Source organism: Diceros bicornis, chromosome 37, assembly GCF_020826845.1.
Source record: "Diceros bicornis minor isolate mBicDic1 chromosome 37, mDicBic1.mat.cur, whole genome shotgun sequence".
Classification (NCBI taxonomy): domain Eukaryota; kingdom Metazoa; phylum Chordata; class Mammalia; order Perissodactyla; family Rhinocerotidae; genus Diceros; species Diceros bicornis.
Window position 1 is genome coordinate 26,151,269 of NC_080776.1, and position 23,420 is coordinate 26,174,688.

At 51.7% G+C, this 23,420-nt stretch overlaps 1 protein-coding gene across 1 annotated transcript in view; it reads left to right on the forward strand.

Moving 5' to 3' along the window:
* The window catches only part of TWIST2 (twist family bHLH transcription factor 2), a 52,378-nt gene extending 29,249 nt beyond the window's left edge, over positions 1 to 23,129 (forward strand). Inside the window, exon 2 of the mRNA XM_058533320.1 lies at positions 22,415 to 23,129. The gene's annotated coding sequence lies outside the window, so the exon portion shown is untranslated. The remainder of the gene's footprint in view (positions 1 to 22,414) is intronic.
* Positions 23,130 to 23,420: the final 291 nt, after the last annotated feature.

Genomic DNA, 23,420 nt, shown 5'->3' on the forward strand with positions numbered 1-23,420 from the left:
CACGATCCCCAGTTGAATGTGAAGACTGTTCCTTCAGGAGATAACACAGGGTGGAAAGATTTCCCCAAGACGATGGCAACTGCAGAGGGTTAATCTTAAACACGGGCCCGATAGCCGCCTGTGGCTGTAGGGGCACGTTTAGTGGTGAGAACAAGACACTGCGGCAGTGTGGGGTCTGTGCCTTCAGCTGGAAACTCGAGGTACTCTCTCCTTATAGCCGACCACCTATAGGAGCTGACTTTTCGTTTTAATGTTTCATTAAATGTTAATGTTGCAGGCTGCGGTCAGAATTTGTCTATTAAACATACCGAGTGAAGGCATGTAATCGTATAGAAGGTCTGAGACACCCAAGTAAGGAAACGTGAGACCATAATTTAAGAAAGAATTCTGATTGTATAGTATCAAGTGGGATGTGTGCGTTATGTGGAGAAGGAATGCAGCAGGCACGGAAAGCAGGAAGGGCTCCCTGTCGTGGGTGGAAGTACATTCTTTCCCAGCTCTGTCCCCACTCAACTGTGCGCCCCTTAGGGCAGGGGTCCATCCTTGTCTTACTGGGACCCCAGCATCTTGGAGAGGCGTGGGGTTGTGCTCTCCTGGTGAGACGGGCAGTCAGGGCTCTGTTGGACAGAGTCTGGGGGGAGGATCAAGCATCGGAAGTGGATGCCCCGTTAAAAAGGTGACCGTCCATGCCCATCTGCCCCGGACTGTCCGGTTTATTCCTGTTCTTGGAGCCCAATTATTAACAGTGCCCCTTTCAGTCTCAAAAGCATCTCACTTGAGACAGTGCATCATATGGTTATTCTGCCCAGCAAACACACACGTGCACGAACACACACATCATTCTGCAACGCTCTGCCTCTCCTTAGTGGAGGGGTGTGCGTTAGAACCGCTCATGGAGTTTTCGGCTCTCTGCCCTGCTATATCCCCATTCCAACATGCCCAGCTAGGGAGGTGAGTCACTCCCCCTGATTCCAATGTGCCCTCCCCACCCCCCGAGGCCAGGGCCTGGTGTCAAGCCACGGGGGTTAGCAGGAGCTGCTGGCCATCCTGAATCAAACACTAGTCCCTGGGCTGTGGACATCACAGCCCTGCCGGCCCTGGCCCGTGGACATTACAGCCCTGCCGGCCCTGGCCCCGATCAAGCAGTGTTTGTAGGAAGCGAGCTGGACACAGAGAGGGGAGGCCGGGCATCCTGGTGCGGCGGGGGTCAGGAAGGGCTTCCTAGAGGAGTCAGCGCTCCACCCAGTGCTCGGAGGCGGAAGGAACATTCTGCAGAGGCAGGAGCAGCCATCTTTTATATGGCTCTTGTTTGTGGAGGGCCTGTCTCCAAGTTGGAGATAAAGACTATAGCCAAGTAGGGAGTGACTTCAAGCCCCGAGGTGGGAGTGAAGTCCCCAGGGAGGGTATATGCAGAAAAGGACCTTGGACAGAGCCCTGGAGCCACCAACCTGTTAGGACATGGGAAAAAACGGCATTACTATTACTATTATTATTATTGTTAAATGAGCAGTGAGCGCCGTTGTCAAGACTGATGAACTCTATGGGGCTTACCTCTTTCTAGCTGGTCTAGCTCAGTGTGTTTATGTCATCTACTGGGGGGTAGTGGAGAGCAGAGTTAGTACCTCCTTCATCTTGGTGCCCCTCATGGCTCCCCTGCTCACTCATTCATTCATTCACTCATTCACTTATTCATTCGTTCATGCCCTCAACCTGCCAGGCACAGGGACCAGTGTCCTCAGCAGCAGGGGGAGTTCCCGGTGGGCTTCTACCTGGGCGGGGTTCAGAGGATGCTGTCCCACCTGGTGCCGTGTCTCTGCTCCTGAGCTGGGCTGGGCTTAGTTTCCTGGTGGTGACCTCTCATCCTCATCTCAGCTCAGTTCCTTCAGCAGCCAATGCTTGAGCGTTACCCGTGTCCGCAGTCCTGTGCAAGTTCCAGTGGGAGTTCTGAGTCTGTACGTGTGTACGTAAGGAACTGCTTTCTGGGGGAGCCGCTCTGCCTCCAGATGGAACACTGGGCATTACAGGGGCTGGAGGGACGAGAAGGTGCCCACCCACTGTATGGCTGGGTTTTCCATCCACGTGAGCTGTCCGGCCTTATAGCAACTCCGTGAATAAGACATGGGCCCATCTTCTCTCTCTGTCTCTTTCACACACACACACACACACACACACACACACACACACACACAGTCTTGCTTACAGAGCGCACAGCAAGTCAGGATTTAAGTCCAGGTCCCCCTGGGTCCGAGTTCCTGCCCATAACCGAGCCTCGATCTTCTCCCCTCTCCTTCCTCTCCCAGCAGGACTCTGGGTCCCTCAGGCCTAGGGGGCACTGTGTGGGACAACTTGCCAGTCACGTGTTCTCCCGAGAGCGTGGGAGCCCGAGGCCCCTCTCTGGCCGTCACTGCTGCCTACCTGCGTTCCCTGGCCTCCTCCCAACCCGGGGACTATTAAATAAGATGGCAGCTGGAAAACAGATCAGCACTTTTTTCCACTTTTGTGCTGCAGCCCAAACAGAAATGTAGAAGCCGTTCTTCACCGTGCCAGTGTGCCCTGCCTTGCAAAACAGGCAGCACTCTAGAAGCATGTGTAAATTTAATTTGGACGAACGTTGACTCATGTTATTATAATTTCAGAGCCTCTTTGCCTCGCCTCTGACTGGTCTTCTGAGCAGCAGCACCAACCCTGAGCCTAGCTTCCTCCCTTCTCTGGCCTCTCAACCAAGGAGTTAATGATCTGTAAAAACACTTAAATTCATGAGGAAACTCCCTGAAAGGAGCAAATCTGTTTGTGCCTCACAGATTCATTTTGTTCCATGGTGAGGGCACTTACTGGGAGCGTCTCTGTTTGGAATACTGTGAAGTGATAACTCAATTTTAAGAGTTCTCCAAGAACAAAGCTTCTTTTATACACAAAGTAGAAGGATGCTTTCTGAGGAGCTCTTCAGAAAAGTGGGGCAGTGCCGGCTGCTCAGAGCCAGGGCAGTGGGGATAGCAGCTGAGGGACAGGTAGGCTCAGTCCAGGTGTGTGCCCGGAAAGGGCAGGGCTCAGCAGAGAGCCACGCTCTGGAGTGACAAATGTCTGAGCTCCTCTGGGTTTGATGGCGACACCTGACATCTTTACCTCCTGTGCTATTGGCCCAGTGCATTGGGGCAGCTCGTCCAGTGAGGCTCAAGGAACAGACTCGAGACGGCATGAGGGAAATATCTGTCGGTCAGAGCTGCCCCGAATGCAAATGGTTGCCCCATCCTGACACCATGAGCTCTGAGGGTGTTCAGACAGAGCTGGACAACCTCTGGTCAGCGTGGCCCCGGAGGGGTAGTTTTGGGTGAGATGGACATGAACATTTCTTCCAGGATTCTTTCCTTCCCACTTCTATTTTTCTGCTAATTCTTCTAGAGACACGAGCAAAGCTTTTGCACTCTGGACCTCCATTCTTTGCCCTGTTAGTTCTCCTGTGGTTCCTGAACTACCTTGGAGGACAGCTGCAGCGTTGGTGAGAATCCTGTTTCATTATGAGGTTGGGCTGGGGTCTGCTTCCTCTGCCCACTGAAGTCGCGCCTGCTGGACTGTCTGTGCTCCTGGGGGCCCAGACCCGCGAGCTCGTGGGCACCAGCAGAGCCCCGCGCTGGTGGAGACGGGTGCCTTCACCACAGTACTCATTTAAAAAATTCTCTGCTGATTTTAAATCCACTCATGCTTACTTCTGCAGCTGCTCGTCTCTGAGGAGCTGGGCTGGCTTACTTGATGCTAAACAGGAAAAATAGGGAGAGAAAAAACAGAGAGTGAATGGAGAAGGGACAGGAGACACAGGAGAAGCGAAGGAGGTGGAGATGGCCAGGCCAGCCTTGATCGCTCCCCACCCTCTAATTCCAACAGAAGGAAAGGGATGGGGATGTTGAAGACAAATCAGGGGAAACATTCAGCATTGGAGCAGAAGAGTTTTCTAGAAGTATGGCCAGGGAGGAACTCTGAGCACACGGAGGGAGATGAATAAGGTGTATCCCCAGTTCCGGGGGTGTTCGGGGTTGGGGGGAGGACATGTAGACTCTGTGCCTTGTGGGGAGGGGCGTGGCTTTCAGGAATGAAAAGCTGAGAGGGTTCTGTTTTTACTGGTTTTCCAGCTGTAAGGTGTACATAACTGTGGCTTTTCTCTCCGTTTGCGTCTGCAAGACTTCAGTAATTGATGGCCGATAAGAGTCGTTCCGCGAAGCCCGTAGGGTCTGGTTTGAGTCCATCCTTACCCGCAGCATTCAATGCTGTCGGCCTTTCCCCGGGTGTTTTTCTGAATTCCTTCCAGCCTTCTTCTTCCCTTCAGAAACCTTCCCGTCAAACCAACCGCCTCCCCAGGAAGGCACTGTGAGAACTCACAGTGCTAAACATCTTCTGGGGAAAACAGAGGATTCCACACCTTTAACCAGTTCTTTGAAACAAATTTGTCAGATGCCAGCTGTGCCCCTGGATGGAACACGTGAGTGAGCACTCAAATCTACCTTGAGATTCTAAAAAATCACGAGACCCCATCGGGCCGTGGAGACCCCTGAGCCAGGTCTCCCCACTTCCACCTGGGAGAAGTGATGTGCAGCTTGGGAACAAGACATGACCAAGGTCACTAGGATAGCAGAGGGCAAAGGGAAGATGGCAGGGCTCAGCCTGGCCTAATGGAACCTTCCTTTGCAAAGTAGCCTTATGCCGGAGGGCAAGTTCTAAAACCGGAGTTCTGAAACTCCTCCTGGAGTAGGGTGTCTCCTCTCTCCCCCACCCAGTCCTGCCCCAGACGTCCAGGTGTAAGCCCTGGTGGAAGATCAGAGGCCATGGTGTGATTAATTAATGGGCTTGAGGGATGTGGTTGCCTTGCACATGCCACCAGGCAGTGTGTGGGTGGTGGGAATGAGCAGCACCCTTGTCCTTGGCTGGGTGTTGTGTCATGAGGCAAAGATAGCCTATTGGAGCATCACCTTTATTACAGACAAAGGCTGAGATGAAGGGTCCTAGGGTCACGTAGACTCACCCCCAGTGCTGGCAGAGCTGGACCAAGGTGGGCCTCCCCACCAGGGTGGGAGGTTGTGGGGAGCCTGCTGGAAGGGTGGGGGGAAATGCCTGCTCCCTGCAGCCAGCTCCTGCTCCTAGAGGAAGATTCCAGGGCCTGAGCTGAGCACACTCTGTTTTCTTTTCCCAAATCCACCAATCATTGGTTCCTCCAACTCCCCTGGGGTGGCATGGATATGGATGCAGAGGGAGGCCAAGGGTTTCATCAACTGAGCCTCCTCCCCGTGGAAGAAAACATCTCAGTGTAGAATACACATGAGGACACATTCTCCTGAGAAGCTCAGAGCAATCTACAGTCAGTTCTGGCTCATCAGAACCTCCTTCAGCTTCTCGTTCCTCTCAGTTCTCAGATTTCTCCCAAAGAGTGGAGATGGCAGGGAAGCTGTGCCACTGTGGGCATGCCACCTCCCTCTCGGGGTCCCTGTTGCCTGGTCTTCAGAATGGTCTGCCTTGCTCCCGAGCTGTCAGAGGGCACATTGTGGGGCTGGAGGGTTCCCTCCTCTGGGCTGTGGTCCGCTCTTCCTGACCTTCTCCCTCCCAGTGTCCACATGGTACCCGCCAAAGCCCTGATAAATTCTGCCTGATTCAGCCAGTTTTATTTAGTCCAGGCAAAGAGGTGGAAAATGAAAAAGTGGCCTCTTGTGAGCTTATTGTACAGATTTGACCAAGGGACGGATACAGCCCAGAAATTTTATTTATGACTGCCCCCTATGACTGCTAGTGTTCTTAATGTCCACTACGCCAGCCCATAGCCCAGCAGAAGGTGTCCAGGTCTGGGCATGGAGCCTTCCCCATGTCCTGTGGGTTGGCACCAGTCAGCGGAGCAGGTGAGATTCTGTTTGATGATACTGAGAGTGATGGTAAGAATTCGCCATTGAGATCTCCAAGAATCCTGCAAACCATATTATAAATGCCCTTCACAGCCCTGAGGAGATGAAGGGAACATTATTGGAACACTTTAGGATCATTTCCTAAAGGGAACCAAGGTGGTTTTTACATTTTTAAAGTATGTTTGTAATCTTAGCTTACAATCATATTACTAATGATTTTCCCACTAAGATGTAAAACCTAGACTGAACTTTATTCTAAAGACCAACAGAACAGCTCCATGTTTTACTGCCCGCCAAGACCCACTTCTCGGGTCTGAGTCCCCAGCTGCTCGTGAAATGACATTAACCCCTGAACTCCTGTAAATATTCAAGGTCACAGCTTTACTTAGTGTTAATTATGTCTTCAACTCAACAATTAAAATACCTGAAACTCAAGCTAGACTATATTGGGGGGGGAGAGTGGTTTGTTTCCACATCCTTTCGGTTCACTAAAAAATTTTCATGTATGTTGTCCATAGTACAGGTGTGAGGAAGAATTCAAATTCCTTCTGAGAGGATGCTGTAGGGTGCTGGTGCTGAGCACAGTGCACATGGTAATCCCTCATCCAGCCCTGAGTTTACCTTGCTCAGAAGTTGAGAAAGCATACTTGCGGGCTGTTTTGTGGAGCCACAGGGATGTTGGACGTGTGCGGCTCTCCTGGCTGCCATTTTGGTGCGAAACTCTAGGTGACACCTATGAGCTGAACAGGGCAAGTGGGTTGAGAGGAACGGCAGGGACAGGCGTGACATAGGAAGGATCGTGTGTTTGGTCAGCAGAAGCTGTTTCCAGGATGGATTCCCAGCAGCAAGAGAAGCTTCCCAAAGAAGGAGGTTTCAAGTGAGCCTCCCGTTGCCACACTTTCTTATCGTGGTGGAAGTGGACTTACCGAGAGAGCCGGGACAAAAGGGGAGAGGCGTTTTGTCTAGGCAGCCCTTGAAGACGGAACTTGGAGCAAACTCACTAACGAAGTCCAAAAACCCACTTGAACGGTGTGCAGCACCCCAGGGCAGAGGGGCCAAGAGGACTCCAGTGAGAGGCCAGTCTGCTCGCGCGCCTGGGGCTTTCTCCCATGCCCAGCACACGAGCCGTCACAAAGCCCTGGGGCCGTCGAGCAGTGACACTGCAGCTCTCTCCACCACAACGGGCCTCCTGAAGTCACGAGTCCCAATGGAACCTTCACACCAAGGACACCATGCTGCAGTCCTGAGAACCAGGTGGCCACCACTCAGAGGAGGGAGGGGAGAGCGGGGGTGGCACTTCCCAGCCCAGTGACAACCTACCTTCCCTTAGCCGGCCACATCACCCTAGTGAAACAGGATGCAAGTTAATGACAACGACCCCATTGTTACCAATTTAAGGTAGAATACGTGTCATTGCATTCATCTTAGTGTTTTTGTTGGTTTTAATGAATATTTTTTAAAAAGTTAAGTTCTTTCACTGGTTCATTCATTATTCTGCTCTCCACACCTTTTCCCCCATAAAACCAAACTTCCCCAGCCATGATTCTGCTACCTGTGAATTTTCTAATGTCTGATCTCAGCATTTGGCAGAGATTAGTCTAATTAAATTATCAGTTTCTCAAGTGACCATCTACTTATACTTTTTGTGTTTTAGACAATCGTTTGTTTAAAAACCTTACCTTGGCCCTTGAGGCAGACTCAGTGGTACACCCAGGCCCTGACTCTCTCCCTCCCACTCCTCAGGACCCCCACAGTGAGGCAGGGCCATGTGACTGTTACAGCCAGTGAGCTTCGGAGGAAGTGACAACATTTCCAGGCTGAAGTGTAGACGTGGAGAGACACTCCAGTCCCTCCTCCACTGCCCCGAGTGACTGGAGAGCCGCGTGTCCCAAATGGTGCAGCTGCAAGCCCGTGGAGACTCGGCCAGCATGAATCCTGAGTGATGCTGGATTCACTCAGTGAATCCAGCGTGGAGTGCAGCCCCAGCCAATGTGAATGAGCAAGAAGAATGAACAAAACATAAAGGACTGTTGCGTTGCCCCACGGAGATGTAGGGGCTCGTCTGTTGTTGTAACAAAACCTCGCTTGCTCTGACGATGAGAAGGAGGACAATCTGATAACACGCGGCTCACTCTCATGCTGTCCTGGAGTCTTAGACATGTATACTTTGCTTTGTGAAATGGGTATTTGCTTGAGAAAATTGTCTAAAGTGAGTCCTTTCAGATTTGTTTTTAGAGGAGCTCAATTTAAAGGCACTTTTCACCAAAGTTTTTAATAAACCATCAAACCTTTCCAGGGTGTAACCATGGCTTCATTTATTTGTTTATTAAATGTGGATCTCCATACCAGATTTCCTTAAAGTGACTCTTATTGGATGTTGAAGTGTTTCACTCATTTTGCACTTTCCCTACCCATTATTTGAATTCTTATCTTTGATTCAAGGTGTATTAGCTTATTTTCAGCATCCAGCCTCTGTTTCTGGTTTTGTTGAAGCTTTCTTCTCTCTATTGATTTTCCTCCTCTATGTATGCTTGCAGGGTAGTGTTTTATTATAAATTGTGTTCAACTTGAATTCTTCAGAACTACACAGAACATCTGCGTCACATCTATTTATTGACAAAGCTTTATTAAAGAGACACTAGAAGGGAAGGTGGATTTCTGGATCTAGGATTACGGCTGAATTCCCTTATAAACATTGACGTTGACCCTGCTTTATATTCATGGGGTCTGTCTTGGCAAAAAAAGTACTATAGCATGTTAAGCTAGAGTAAAGCTCTGCATTAAAATGGACAGAGAAGAGGAGGGGGATTCCCACGTAAGGAGCAGTAGCCCTTGATTTTGCCAGAAATATCAGAACAAATATTCAGAGACCTTAGCTACTCAGCTTTGATAATAACTCCAAGGTCTTGTTCCCTATCTTTGGAGCTTAGCTCTGCTATCTTTCAAATAAAAGTAGTTGTTTCTGGCTTCCAAACTCAAGCATATTGCTGCAATCAATGAAAAAGTACGTGGGAATATACGCAGCTATGCATGCTACATGTGCGCTAATGATTCCCACAAGTGACCGCCCGGGCTGATTCTACCGGAAAAGAAGAAACCGGAAGTTCCCTTTGACACGTGAGCGATCAACAATCTTCTTTTAAGACAAGGGATTCCAGCACCCTCCTTGGGCACGTCCCAGTGCTGCAGCAGGTTCCAGAACGCAAAGAGGCTCCTTCTCCGTCTGCTGCCCAGTCCCTGCCATCCTCAGAGCTCCTCGATTCTGCAGAGGTGTCGTGGAGGCAAAGTGAGAAGTTATGCCTGCAAGAGAAGCTGGGTCAGATCCAACTGTCATTCAGTGCCCTCAGTTTACACCGACTTCTGTGTGATGGGCCTGTTGGAAACAATGGGAGTGTATAATTTCTACCCCACACTGTGGATTCAGTACGTAATGACTGGAGCAAACTTGGGACAAAGGTGATCCTTCTTGAGTGTGTCTATATATGGTATATGTGTATATGTGGTGTATATGTGTATATATGGTGCATATATATGCATATAGTATATGATGTATATATACATATAGTATGATACATATAGTATATATACATATACACCACATATATACATATAATATATGATGGTATGATATGTATATACACACACATGTATACATACTATATATATACCAAATATATAAATATCAAATATATATAAATACCAAAGGCACTAAAGCCACTGCCAGCCTGCTCTGCCCTGTCCATCCCAGTGTCTCCTGGGTCTAGAACATTCTGTGCATGATAGGTATCTGTCGTCGAGTGGTTGCATTTCAAAGAAAACTCTATTTGTGTTTATACCATAAAATCAGCCTACTTGAGTTATTTAACCTGCAGTATATAGTCGTCCCAAATCCCAGTGAAGTCAGTACATATGACATGGAGCAGGATTCTGTCCCTTGGACGCCAGTGGCCTCATTTGTTAATGACTGCTCTGAACTTGAGTGTGTTCACGACAGATTTCTTAACACTAAGTGAGCAGCTACTATATGCCAGGTGTACGCCCAGGCTGGACGCTCACAGACGCTGACCACAGATCTCTGCAGGATGTCACAGCTCAGGCCTGGGTCACACCCACTGCAGCAGAGCTGGGCCCTCAAGAGCCGGACAGAAGTCAGCATTTCCCCATCGTGACATCCAGGGAGCATTTTTGTTTGTTTTCAAATGCTTTTCTCCCCCAGTCCTCAGCCTAGGAGGAGGTGATTAAGAGCCAGCGATTTTGTGAAGCCTGTAAAGAAGAAGGAAGACATTCTATACACCACACAATCTAGGAAATGGTTTTCCACTCAGGTTTTTTTCCCAGAAATCTGCGTTCATGTGCAGTTATTTCTCATTCATGTCATTTTCTGTAAAAACTCAATGTTAAGGAAAATATAGCATAATTCAGGGGTTCTTTTCTATTCAAAAATATTTTGAAAACATAATAAATTCCATAAGATTTATTTGAGTATGTTGTACTTTATAAATGTGGGGTTTTAATCAGGAATATTGAATTTTTAAAAATTGAGCAATAATGAGCATATTTCTGAATCTCTTCACTTGACCCTGGGGGCCTAGAGCTGTCTGGGGTTAGGGCATTACTCTGTAAATTCTCACATCAAGGTCAAAGTCGGGAAGGCTCAGGCGAGTATCTGTTCCCCGCAGAACCTGCCCTTCCCAGATCGGAACCGCCTGCGGGCCCCTGAGGTTTGCGGGCTCCAGGTGTTTGAGGTCAGCTGTGGGATGAACCGGAGGGCGAGAGGAGCAGTCTATCAAATGTCCATCCCCTGGCAGATCTACGAGGCGTGCGAGCAAAGGCGACTGCTTCACCCCTCAAGAGGGAGGCCGGGATTGTGAAAGGCATATGGAGGCCCAGAGACAAGAAAAAGGGGAAGTTCAAAGCAGGGGTCACCCTCGGCTGGCTGACAGCGCACTCTCTCTGGGAGCCTGGGTGAAGGTGTGTGAGCTGGGAGCTGAGGACAGAGGCTGGCGCATTTTCCAGGTGGAACAGCCAGTCCAATAAACCCCATGTCCTCGGGATCCCTGCTGCCTCTCCCACTCTCTCTGTTTGCCTTTAGAGAGACTGAGTACTGGTTCTGCGGAGCTCATCGAGATGTCTGTCTGTTTGAATTGGCAACCCCTGGGTGCAGGAGAATCCGTCTATGCAGGAGAAGCTGTCTTTAATGCAAGCAGGAGAGGTGGGACCACTGAAGTTTAACAGTGGGGTTTTTCATGGACCGTTTATCCATTCTTCTTCCATTTGTCCATAAGGTGACCGCTTACCCATCCTTCTTCAGCTCTTGTTGGCCATTAAACCATGCACATTCTGTTTATTTCCTCCCGTGGTGGGGTGTTGCCTGGTACCCATGGAACCCATCCTGCAGCAGCCATGCACACCTTCCCTTGGGACCCCAGAGCCTTGGCTCCAAATGGGCAGTTGCCAGGCCGCCAGCAGGATGGTCGGTCTCAGCAACGACCATCCACAGCCACATGGCCTGTCCGGCCCGGGGTCACTCACTCACCCTGACCTACTTCTATAGCTGATTCTACCTGAACTGGGCAAAGTCTTCAACACTTGAGTGTGTTCTAGTAGATTTCTAAATATGATGTGTTTCCCAACAGAGGTCAGTTTCATTCATACAGGGCGGAAGTTTTGAGAATATGAAATGGGCTAAAAGTAACTGAATCCAGAGCTTGGGAAGGAAGGGCCTTGTCCCTGTTGCCATAGGAACGGGTTAGCAGAGCTCCCGACCCCTCTCCCGACAGCTGGGATATCCACATCGCCTAGAAGTATGTCCTCCACGGCAGGACCCCCTGTGTGCTGTTGGTTTTTCCAAATCAATAACACATCACAAGCATCTGCCAAACCTGGGTTCCCAGAGATTTGTGGGACTGGGGATTGGATCATAGTGGGATTCTTCCCATTGCTTAGTAAGGTTTTTGCATTCTTCTGAATATGCATGATTGTATGCATAATATTTTTAAAGCAGCATATTTTATCTGGGTCATTCGAAAAAAGAGTGCCCAATAAAATAGATTTAGGTGTAGTTATTTCTGTAAACTGTTTTGCATTTTAAAAATTGCCTACTATTCTGAGATTAATTTTGGGAACTAAAAGCTGGCAGTAGTTATGGAGAGTCATTGTCAGAGCCGATTCATTACTGGAAACAATTTTATAGCCTCCATTTTTCATTGTTCATGGGAGATAGTCTCAGAAATGTTCATTCACACTTCCCAGACTCTGTGCCTCCCACTAAGAGATGGGGCGGCATGCTCTTCTGACAACAGGGGTCTGGGTGTGCTTCCCAGCTCTTCGTTCCTCAGCTGTATGACCTGAGCAGTGTGCCACCTCTGCCAGCCTCGGTGTGTTTGTGTTGAATTGTGGAACATGAGGGCGCCTCCTTCAGGAGATGGTAGGGAGTCTTCAGCAGATTCCTGTATATAAAGCCGGCCATCATTCCCACTTCCTGGCACGCTCACTGTCACTCCAAATGTGTGGAATACTGTTCCTATCTAGCCCAGTCTGCACTTTACCGGACCTGCCCTCCTCAAGGTCACCTGGTGACCCCCAATTGCCAAGTCCAGGGTCCTAATTCTCTTCTCTGAGGGTGGTCCTCCCTCCAGCAGGGGGCACCACTAGCCAGCTCCATGCGGTCCCTCTTACAGACTGGCCCTGCACAGCACGCCCACCTCCTCTCCCTCCGTGTGCCCCTAAATGTCTGTATCCCTCAGTTCTGTCACAGACAGGAGCACAGAGCTGGAGAACGAGCTCTGGGTTTGGGATCCAGAGGCCTGGGTTCAAATCCTTGCAAAGCAAGTTACTTGTTAGGTCAAACCTTCAAAGGGGAGGATAACGTCGGCCTCGCTCATGAGCTGCGTCTGAAGCCCCCAACCCAATTCTGGGGTCAGAGCTGCCCACCCTGCTGAGCGAACTTAACCTTCAGGGTGTCCCGTAAACCCTACTGCTCAGCCTGATCAGCACTGATCTTGTTATTTCCCCTAAAAGCACCTTCTCTCGTGTTCCTTATTCAGTTCCTGGGGTCACTACCCCTCCCGTTGCCCAAGCCGGACCCCTCAGTCCCCCCTCGCCTTTGCTGATTCTCCAGCACTGCCTTTGTCTTCCCCTGGTCCTTGGCCCGGCCCCTTCCTCCTGGACCGCTGCAGAGGCCGTCCCACCAAGGCCCTGCTGTGGGGTCTTCCCCCTCCTTGCTCTCCTTGGGGCCCACCCACAGTCATCTCTGGAAGCGGATTTGACCGTGCCAGTGCTCCCTTACGCTTTTCTCTGCCTCCCCATTGCCCTGTGGGGTCCTGCCAATCTCTGGCCCCTCCCCAGAGTCACCACTTGCCATTGCCACCAAATCCTCACCTTCCTCCACCCACCTCGCGTGGGCCCAGGAGCCCATGGGCCCTCTCACCCCTCCTGCCGCGGGATCATCCTTGAAGACCCACTCCAGCCCCTGAGTCTGTGAAGACCTCCCCACACCCCCCAGAAGCTTAACTGTTGCCTTCTCTCTGCTTTTATTAGGAAGCTTTTTATACCTTTATTCTAGCACTTGTATTTTGCTATAATCATTTATATTTATAATATATATTTATATTTTATAGCAAAATCATTGTGAATCTTTATGTCCCTTTACTATACGTTCATTAGAAAACACTACATTTTTGTTACAGTAATTTGTTTTGTTGTCTGTCCCCAAATGAACTGTGAAGTGGTGGGGGACAGCGCCCGAGTGCTCCTTGTTACATGCCAGCGTCCTGCAGAGCGCCTGACCGCAGCGGACCTTCGATTAATGTGCCTTGGGGCTGATGCTGCTGTCCCTGGGAGGGCTGTGTCTTCAGATAGTCATTTGTCAAATATATAAACCTTTAGTAGGTCACTGCCCCTGGTCTGGGCCCATGTGACAGGTGCTTTGGGAGTGACATCAGTCATACGAGAGGAAGGATTTTGGGCCCAAGGCTGGTAGATCTGAGTTCTGGTGGCAATTCTGCAGCCACCCAGTGACTTGAGATAAGCCACCACCAACCCCAGCCCCCATCTCTTCATCTCAAATGACATCATTGAATGGATCCTCTCTAAAGGCACTTCCTGCCCCACCAGCCTGAAATAGGGCCCTGCTGGGTGATTTCTCATTCCACCCTCTTCCACTCGTGCATTTTATTTGGAAGCTGAATGTAGTAACATCTGGAGAAGCCATAATTCACCGGTTGAAGTAGTTCCTGGATTTGGAGGTCCCACATACTGGGAAGAGGCCGCATCCCCTCCAGATAACCAGTTATCTGGTTACTCGGGACTGCTAGCCCTCACTATCTTGGAACTTGGGAGTGCCCTGCGCAGTGTCCCGTGACTCATGGAGAAGAAATGGGAAGGCCTCCCTCCAAGGAGGGCTGGACGGGGTGAATACTGAGGAGCGCCAGCGGGAACGCTGGGCCTTCCTGCCGCAGCTCCCCCGGGAACTGAGCAGAGCTGGCCTGGGAGGCCTGGGGGCGCCAGGGTGGGCTCTGCAGGGCGGGTCTCTCCAAGGCCATGACACTGGGAGGCACTAAGTAGAAGGGACCTGAGGCAGAGACGAGCTCGCCCTCTCCCCAGGCTGTTCTCAGGCTGACTTCTCCTTGGCAGACACAGTCTGCCTCAATCCCTGAAGCCAAGCCCAAGGAGAGAGAGACAGAGACAGAGAGAGAGAGCTACTTCCAAGCTGGCGTGAAGTTCTCACTCCCCTGGAGGAGCAAAGCCAGCAGCTCCACTTCAAGCCACCAGGGAGCTGTGGAAAACAAGCCCTGGCATCATAAATACGGTCATTCCACATGTTTCCTCTTTCTCACGCACGGCAGGCGAGCCAGGGGTCAGAGGCCCGAGTCATGGCACTAGGAGAGAGGGCCAGCCTGTCCTCGCCTGCTTTCACCCTGCCACCTGCGCCCCCAGAGCCCCAGAACCTAAGTGAAGGGGGCCCACGCAAGTAGCGTCCCCAAGCACGTGGCTTGCTGTGGAAGCAGAGGGGGACCAGAGAGCACAGGAAGTGTCAGTGGCACCGGCCGCACACGGGCACAGTCTCTCCAGAACATACAGCCTGTGCTAGTGTCAGAGCAGCCTTCTTGACCATTGCACTCCGACCTGAACGCACCAGAGCCACTGGTCCTGGAAGTCCACAAGGTCGTCTCAGAGCATTGCACACCAGGCAGCCCCTTGGACATTTCTCTGCAGGACCAGCAGAAGCCCATCAACCCGCTGGGTGTCCTAGGAGCTTTGTAGGTGCCATGGGGGAATCCCGCTCACGGACCATTCCTGGGAAAGCTGGACTCTCCAGAGGGGAATGGGCCAGGCCTCACCCCACAGAGAAGCTCCTGGATCTTAACTCTGACCCACTTTGCAGAGCTCCGTGGCCGGCGCCATGGCCTCGTTGCCACTCACTGGCCTAATGAGAATCACGTGGCCATGGCCTCCGTCTGACTCTTTGGAAAAGGGCCCAGGGGCCAGCAAAGAGAGACCGGAGCGTCCTGCCTGTGATAGGCACCGCTTGGTTCAGGGACCACTTACCGATAGTCCCTTAAAGGGTAGGGACACCCCAAGGGGAGGGAGGGACCAGAAGAGGGAACAAGGTGGCCGGGGCACAGCGGTCTAGAGGAAGGTTGCAAAAACAAATTGATCTCACAAGTCCATTTGCTTCTTGACTTTTGTTGGCCTCAGAGAGAGAACAGAGTTAGCCTTTTGTCTGATCCTCCCCAGCCGCACCATCACCCCATAGGGATGTTCTCAGGATCCTTAAACTTCTTTGAAAATCAAGTTGTAATTAGTAGCGTCCGACCTGCAGAAGGCGGCTCGGGCATCCGTCCTGCCGTCCTCAGTTTTACTAGTGGATTCTTAAACAGTCATGGGGTGGGGTGTGCTTTGTCTGGCATTTTGGTTTCTCTATCCTTCCTCTGCTCTGGGCTTCCAGGCCCAGCTCACAGCCAAGAGAGGTGCACAGAGGTTGGCAGGGAGGGGAGGGGGCCTGGACTGTGAGGACACTCGCCTTTGTCCCACAGGAGATCCCCATGTGCCACCCTCCCCGCCCAGCACCCAACAAGGGCGGCGGGACCCCCCACCCCATCTGCCAGGGAGTGTGGTCCCTGTCCCCGGGCAGGCATGCCTCTGCCCACTAAGGGGCAGTCCTGTCTGCAGCCTCTCACTCTCCCAGTTACCCCGGCCTCATTGGAGCTCGCAGCCCCCAGGTCCAGCCTCGAAGGAGGCTTCCCGTTCTCTCCTTTGAAAACAAAACCCTTCATTTCCTCTCATCCCTAGACAGCACATTTGTCACAGAGACAGCCTGTGGGGCAAGGCGGCTCTGGGGGAGCCAGCATCCTGCCAGCTGCCTGCTGGCATTGCCCATCCTGGCCAGGCCAGCAGTGGGTGAGGAGGCTGCCCAGAGCCGGCCTGCACTCAGTGCCGGATGGGCTCTTCAAAGCCCTTACCCAGATGGAAGAAAATCTGATCAGCTGAGCGCATGACCCTTCTCAGAGTCCCCAGGCGCCCATCGCTGGCACCCCTGCTGCCCGCCCATTTGGTTGGGTTATCATCAAGGTGCAGACAGACCAGCTGGACACATGCTGGCTGCACAGCTGTGCCCACTGCGTGTCCCACTGTCTCCCAAACCTGCCTGCCTGCCTGAGGCTGTCCCTGGCAGGACCTGGGGGCTTGTGTGTTTCCGGGGCTCTCAGGCAGAATTGCAGCTGGCTGGTACAGCCTCAGGGCCTGGCTGCCAGCGATGGGGCCAGCCCCCAACAGGGAGCATCAAGATGCCCCAATTCTTGTTGCAGGCTTGTCTCTAGCCAATTGTGTGTCTCCAGCAAGTCATGGCACGTCCCAGCCTCAGCTGTCCTCTCTCAACAGGGATGTGAGTGATACAGTTCTCTGTGATGTGGCTTGGTTGCTGTCTTGTGGGTTTTCCTTCCCAGAACTCGGAGATCCCTCTTCATCTGACACCATCCACCTTTCTGGAGCTTGGGGACACTTCTGTATCTCCTTCCCAGCTGCATCTCCCCCATTCCCTCCACATCCTTTGTCTTTTGCTCAGAAGCTGGGAGACCTCCATGAGTCAGTCCCTGATTTATTAATTTTTTCATCAGTGTCGATTTTGCTTCCATTATTTTTTAAAATTTCTACTTCCATACTTTTTGTTATGGAAGTTCTATACTTGTCTCTTTCAAAGCAGACTATTCTTATTTTATCCACGCACACTTCTCTGGCTTCTCCTCAGACAGCAAATTCCGCTGTTTTGAAAGTTTGTTGCCCGTTCTCAGGCTGTTTGCGTGGCGCTCAGCTTGGCGAATTCCCCTCCGTGGTCCTCCGTCGCCTGATGTGGATCATCGTTTGTTATCAACTCATATTTATGGGATATTTGACAGATGATATGAAGTTAGTTCTACCCCTCCAGCCAGCTCTGAGGAGCCGTGTTCAAATGGTCAGGAGGCTGTGTGCAGACATGGGAGGGGATAGAGGCCCCAGCTGAAGAACAGTGCTTCACAAATGCCCGAGGTGGTGTGGGGCTGGCCAAGGGGGAAGGGCAAGACTCCCCAGGACAGGTGGCAGCTGTCAGCTTCTCCACCACTGTGCTCATTACCATTCATCTCTACCTGGCACATCCTCCCACCCCAGCCTGCCTGGGAGCCCAGGAGCTGAGGGGTCTTTGTTTTAGGCATAGTGAGTGGGAGGAGGGAAGCAACAGGTGGCGGCAAGATCGGACTGGCAGGTGGTAGCCCCTTCTAGTGAACTGGGCAGCGTAAGGGCGCCGTAGAGGTGAAGACTCTTTCACTTTTCATGCTGAAGGGGCCATGAGAGCTGGGGCAAAGCCCTGGATGTCCACTCTGTGCTGTGGGGGATGGCCGCACCCTTGGGTTTCTGTGGGCTTCCTGGCCTCCTGATGCCCACCTTCAGCCCCTCTGTTCTCCACTGGCAAAATCTCAGAGGTGTGTGTGTGCGCATGTATCTGACAGAGGAACCTTCACATCTGCGCCCGTCTCCCTCCACTCTGCTCTCTTCGGCAGTGTAGCAGAGCTCGAGGTGCCTGGTTCTTCTCCTTTCTGCTTGCAGAGTCTTACCTGTGCTTCCTTTAAAACAGTTATCACTGTCTACCCTGTGTTCTCATTGTCTACAAACATGTTTTTTTCTCCCTGTTCGATTTCTCTGATTCATCTCTGGGCTTTTTAAACAACTAGTGGCATCCCTGGGACACGATAGATGCTCAGTACATGTTGGAAAGATGATGAATGGAAGGAAGGAAGGAAGGAAGGAAGGAAGGAAGGAAGGAAGGAAGGAAGGAAGGAAGGATAGATGGATAGATGAATGGTGGGTAGATGGAGGGAGAGAAGCAAGGAAGGAGAAAGTGTAGATGGGTGGATGGATGGAAGGATAGGTGGGTGGGTGAGTGGGGGGGTGATGGATGGATGGATGGATCATGGATGGCAAGAAGGAAGGAAGGAAAGAAGGACGAAAGGAAGAAAGGAAGGAAGGAAGAGTGGATGGATGGATGGATGGTGGATGAATAGATGGAAGGAGGGACGGAAGGAAGGAAAAATGGAAGGATAGATGGGTGGATAGATGGAAGGATGGGTGGGTGGGTGAGTGGGTGGGTAGATGTGTGGATGGTAGGTGGGTGGTTAGATGGGTGGGTAGGTGAGTGGATGGATGGATGGATGGATGGGTAGATGGATGGATGGGTGGGTAGATGGATGTGTGGATGGATGGGTAAATGGATGGATGGGTGGATAGATGGATGGGTGGATGGATGGTGGGTGAATGGATGGAAGGAGGGAGGGAAGGAAGGAAGAAGAGATGGAAGGGTGGATGGGTGGCTAAATGCAAGGGTGAGTGGGTGGGTGAGTGGGTGGGTAGATGTGTGGATGGTAGGTGGGTGGGTGGGTGAATGGGTGGATAGATGGAAGCCCTTATAATAAACTCTTCCCCCTTAAGCCCACCCCTGCCTCACTCTCTGGAGACTTTTCATTAATGTTTCTTTCACTTCCTGTGTTAGGACTTGGGGATATGGAGTCGAACAAGACCCTTTGCTGTTATAGCACTGATGGTCTGGTGTGGGAGAGAGAGCAGTAAATGCCCCTTCTCAGTCTAGCCTGCTCTGCAGCTCTGCCTGCACTCCCTCCTCGGCCGGGCAGGCAGATGCAGAGAGTGAACCACATACAGGATGTGCACACACGGTTTCAGGTGGCTCTTATATGTGGGAGGCAGTCTTAGGCCCCAGCTGTTTTACATTTGTTGCTGAGAAGGCCGCCCATGTCAGGAGACATGGCTGGGGTCAGGGTGACATCAAGGGGGCTGGGGCCCTGAGGCTCTCGGTCAAGAAGACTAATGAACCTGCCGCTGGTTTCTGCCTGAGCCCTGGGCCCCTGCGGGCATGCGAAGCAAACCCTGAAATGCACCACGACTGGGGGATGGCCCTGGTCGTTTTTTGGCTTTTCATGGACGATACTGTATTTCCCCTTGGAGGGATGGTGCAGCTCATATATCAAAAACTGTAGTAATTATTTCCTCCCACTGAGGAAGGCTTCCATTTAGCTTTCTCTAGCTGCCCACCCCCTTATTAATTATCTAATTACAACCACATTCTCCAAGAGAGAGCAGGCTTTGACTTTCTGCCCAGGACCACTTAAAAAGGCTGACATATTTGGAGTACTCTGAACTTGAAAAAAAAGAAGTGTGTGTGTGTGTATGGGTTTCCGTGCACATCAGTTTTAGGGAAAATGTGTCTTAGCCTTTTTAGATCTTGGTCTTGATTCAGCAAAGGTTTCTCGAGTTCCCTGAGGAGCTAGGCTTCAGTGTAGAGTTCTGTGGGGAGGGTGCTGGGGGCTGTGGGGAGAGGAAGCCCACACCTCCTGCTGCTCACTGCTGAGCAGCATCAGACACACTGACACACACCTACTGACACACACACACACTCTTACACACAGAGACACAACTCTCACACTGACACGTGCACTGACAGACAGACGCTGCTGAGGATATCACCCAGCCCATATCAAAAATCATTCTGTGTTTCTATGCCTTTACGCATCCTCTCCCAGGACCTGGGATGCCTCTCCTTGACCTCTTCCCCCAGTGGCAAATTGTTTATGGTCACCCATCTAGCAGCCTTCTCCTGGGTGAAGCCATTCCTGACTCCCACCTCCCTCTCTTAAGTCCCTCTCCCCCCAGCTCTTGTTGCAGACCTCCTCTATCTCAGCACTTAATGCACAGCCCACAGAGCCTTTCCAGCAGCTGCCCCTGCCCCCGGGGCACCTCTAGGGTGAGGGCACGTCTTCACCACATCAGCTCAGCCCTAGTGGCAGCATGGGTCCCAGCACAGAGAGGGCTCTCGGGGGATTCTCCCTGAATGGAGTTGCCACCTTTGGGTTCTAAAGGTTATCTAGTTGTTGACGTGTTTGTTCACCAGACATGGAAGTGAGCGCCACGTGCATCAGGCCCTGCAATGGGTGCTCAACATCCCAAGGCACCCAAGGCACTCTCCAGCCAGTTTTGAAGAATCCCTAATAAAGTTCAGTCTCCAGGGGAGGATAATGCCATAAATTCGGGATTGGTTGCAAGCCGGGTGTGCTGTAGCACTGGGCTCCTGCAGGAGTGAGTGGTCAGAAGAGCAGGCGACAGGCCAGAAGTGGCCCTAGCCGTGAGATGCTGCCTTGGAGCAAGGTGTGGGAACCCTGTCCTCCTCAGTACCTTCAGCCTCCAGGTGGAGGGCCTGTGCAGCACACCTAGAGGTCCTTGACCAGCTGCTCGTGCCCAGCGATATTCTCCCCGTGCCCCTGGGGTGCCCACCACCATGACTGACGATCTTAGGCTACAGTCGCCAAGTCACTCTCAAGTCTGGCAATCGGATGCCCTGGGCCCGAGCTTCTTTCTGGCACACCTTCTCTAGCAAGCCTCGTGGACACAGATGACAGCTTGTGTGGTCTGGGGGCCCCACTCGCTGGACCCCTCCTGTACGTGTCCCCTCTCCCTGCCCAGCATCACTCCATCAGGTCTCCCATCTAAAAACCCCTCCCTTTCAGCAACAAGCTTCAGTCCCAACCACACCTTCGTTACAGGAAGGTAGGGGTGTTTCAGGTAGAGCGTGAGGCCCTTGTCAATCGAATGGACTCCCAACCTGGTGCCTCACTGGCCGAATCCTGTGGTGGTGAGGTGGTAGAGGTGGGAGGAGGGGCTCTGAGTAACCCCTGGAACGCTTCTCTCACCAGGACACTCTGCAGAACAAGGACTGCCAGCTGGGAGCCCGAGGCAGGTCTGGCCGCAGCCCCATCTCGATTGATCCGCGTCTGTTTTTACAGATCAATTATGTGAGCTCGGGGCCTTGTGGTGATGGGACAGCTGTGTATCTTGATGGCGACGGAGGATGCCAGAGTCGACTGTGATGAGATGGCCTAGACCTACACACACTACACACACCACACACCACACAGCACTACCTACCACACACACACACCACTCACATAACCACACACATACACCACATACACACCACACATTTAACCACACACACAGGTAACCACACACACACATCAGACACACAACACACACATAACGACATATACCACACACATAGCCACACACACCACACACACATAACCACACACACCACACACCACTACACACCACACACGTACCACATAACCACACACCATACATGCCACCATAAATAAAACTACATGCCACACACACACCACACACCACACACACACACACCATGCACACACACCACCACCAACCACACACATAACCGCACACACACACATGCACGCACACACCACACACACGCACACACACGAGAGAAATGTGGATAAGCTCTGCACTGTGCCGCTGTCTATTTTCTGGTTGTGATGCTGCACTAGACTTGTGCAAGATAATACCACTGGGGGAAGTAGGGGGGAAATGTACATGAGATCCCCTGTACATTTTTTCACAATTTCCCGTGAATCTATCATTATTACAAAAGCACAAATTCTAAAAGGAGAGTCCCCCCTTGACAGCTCCTGCCTCAGCGGCTGTCCCATCTCTCCGTGTCCTCACCTCCTGCACCTCTCTGCCCTCTACAGGCGGGCTTTGTTCTCCCCTGCTGCCCTGAGGCCCCAGTGGCCGCCTCCCTCTGACACTCCTTCCCTTCAAGGGTCAGGACTGACCTTCTCATGGGACCTGCCCAGGGAGCCGCTCACCCACGCAGTCAGTGCCAGGGGTCCTGCAGAGCACCGCGGGGAGGAGACTTTGGTGGGCACAGGATGCAGAAGATCCAGGCCCTTGGGGTCTGGGAGCAGCAGGAGATGGCCCCTGGGGACAGCGGCATGCAGATGCCTGGTGGCCTCCACCACTGATCACCTGTCCTGTTTCTGCAGGAGGACAGGGCAAAGGCACGCATAGGAGCAGTGCCTGCTCTCTTCGAGCGCCTCTCCTGTCCACCCTCAGAGTCCCCGATGAGAGAGGCCCTGTGCCCCCAGGACGCCGAGGGATGCAGCCGCGTCTCACCCTCCCTCTTCCTTGTCTTCCAGACTTTCCCGCGGGGCTGAGGCGCAAGTGGACTTGGGATGCATCCAAGTCTGTAACTTCTGAAACCTGAACAACCTCAAGGCAGCCTCCCACCCACCGCTGCTCTCCAGCAAAGCCTTCAGACAAGGGGACAGCAGCAGCCTCGACTGGAAGACCCCAGACTGCGCAGCCTCCTCCCCCAGAGACGGTCCCCGCAGAGGAAGTGGCCCTCACGGTCCTTCTTGCCGGTGACATGCTCAGTGTCATCCTTGCCACTGTTGGATTTTTCTTCTGGGTTTTATTGTTTTTTTTGGGGGGGGGGTTATTCTTTCTGAAAATCTCTAGATTCAGGAACACATTTATGAGGATTTGGATGTTGGATTTGTATTTCCCTCTAAGTGCCTTTTTTAATGTATATTTTTTTAATAAAACAGAGATGCATTCCTGTACAATTCTGTTTAAACTGGACCAGGGCTCTCAGAGAAAGACCCTCGCGTTCCCTTCCCACCCCTAAACCTCTGCATGGTCGTTTCAAGTAAGCCTGGAATTCTTCTCCCCACTCTGCTCTTTCTGTTTCCCCGTGATTTTCTCAGCTAACCATTTTTTTTTTTTTTAATTTTCTGTTTCAGTGTATATGTTGCTTATTTGTTTTATTTATTGAGATATTTTTAACAAGCTCAGTGACTGCAATGTGGCTATGTATACTGCTCCCCCTCCCAGGAACAATAAAGATGTCTGTGCGGCCCTGGTCTTCCATCTCTTCTCTACTTCACAGCACGAGAAAAAACGGCCTAAGAAAGTTGGAAATGGTCGCAAAAATGACTATCACTTCACTTTAAAGGGGGCAAGAAAAGATGTGAGCCATTTTATGTCATACATAATTGTAGAACTTTCTAGAAGCTACCAACTCTAACATGGTTGAGAGCATTAACAGATCCAGGTCCGGAAAGCAGGTGAGATTGGCCTCAGCCTCTTCTATGGGCCCATCTTCTCAGCTACTGCCTTCCTGCAGCCTCAGCTGCTACAAAT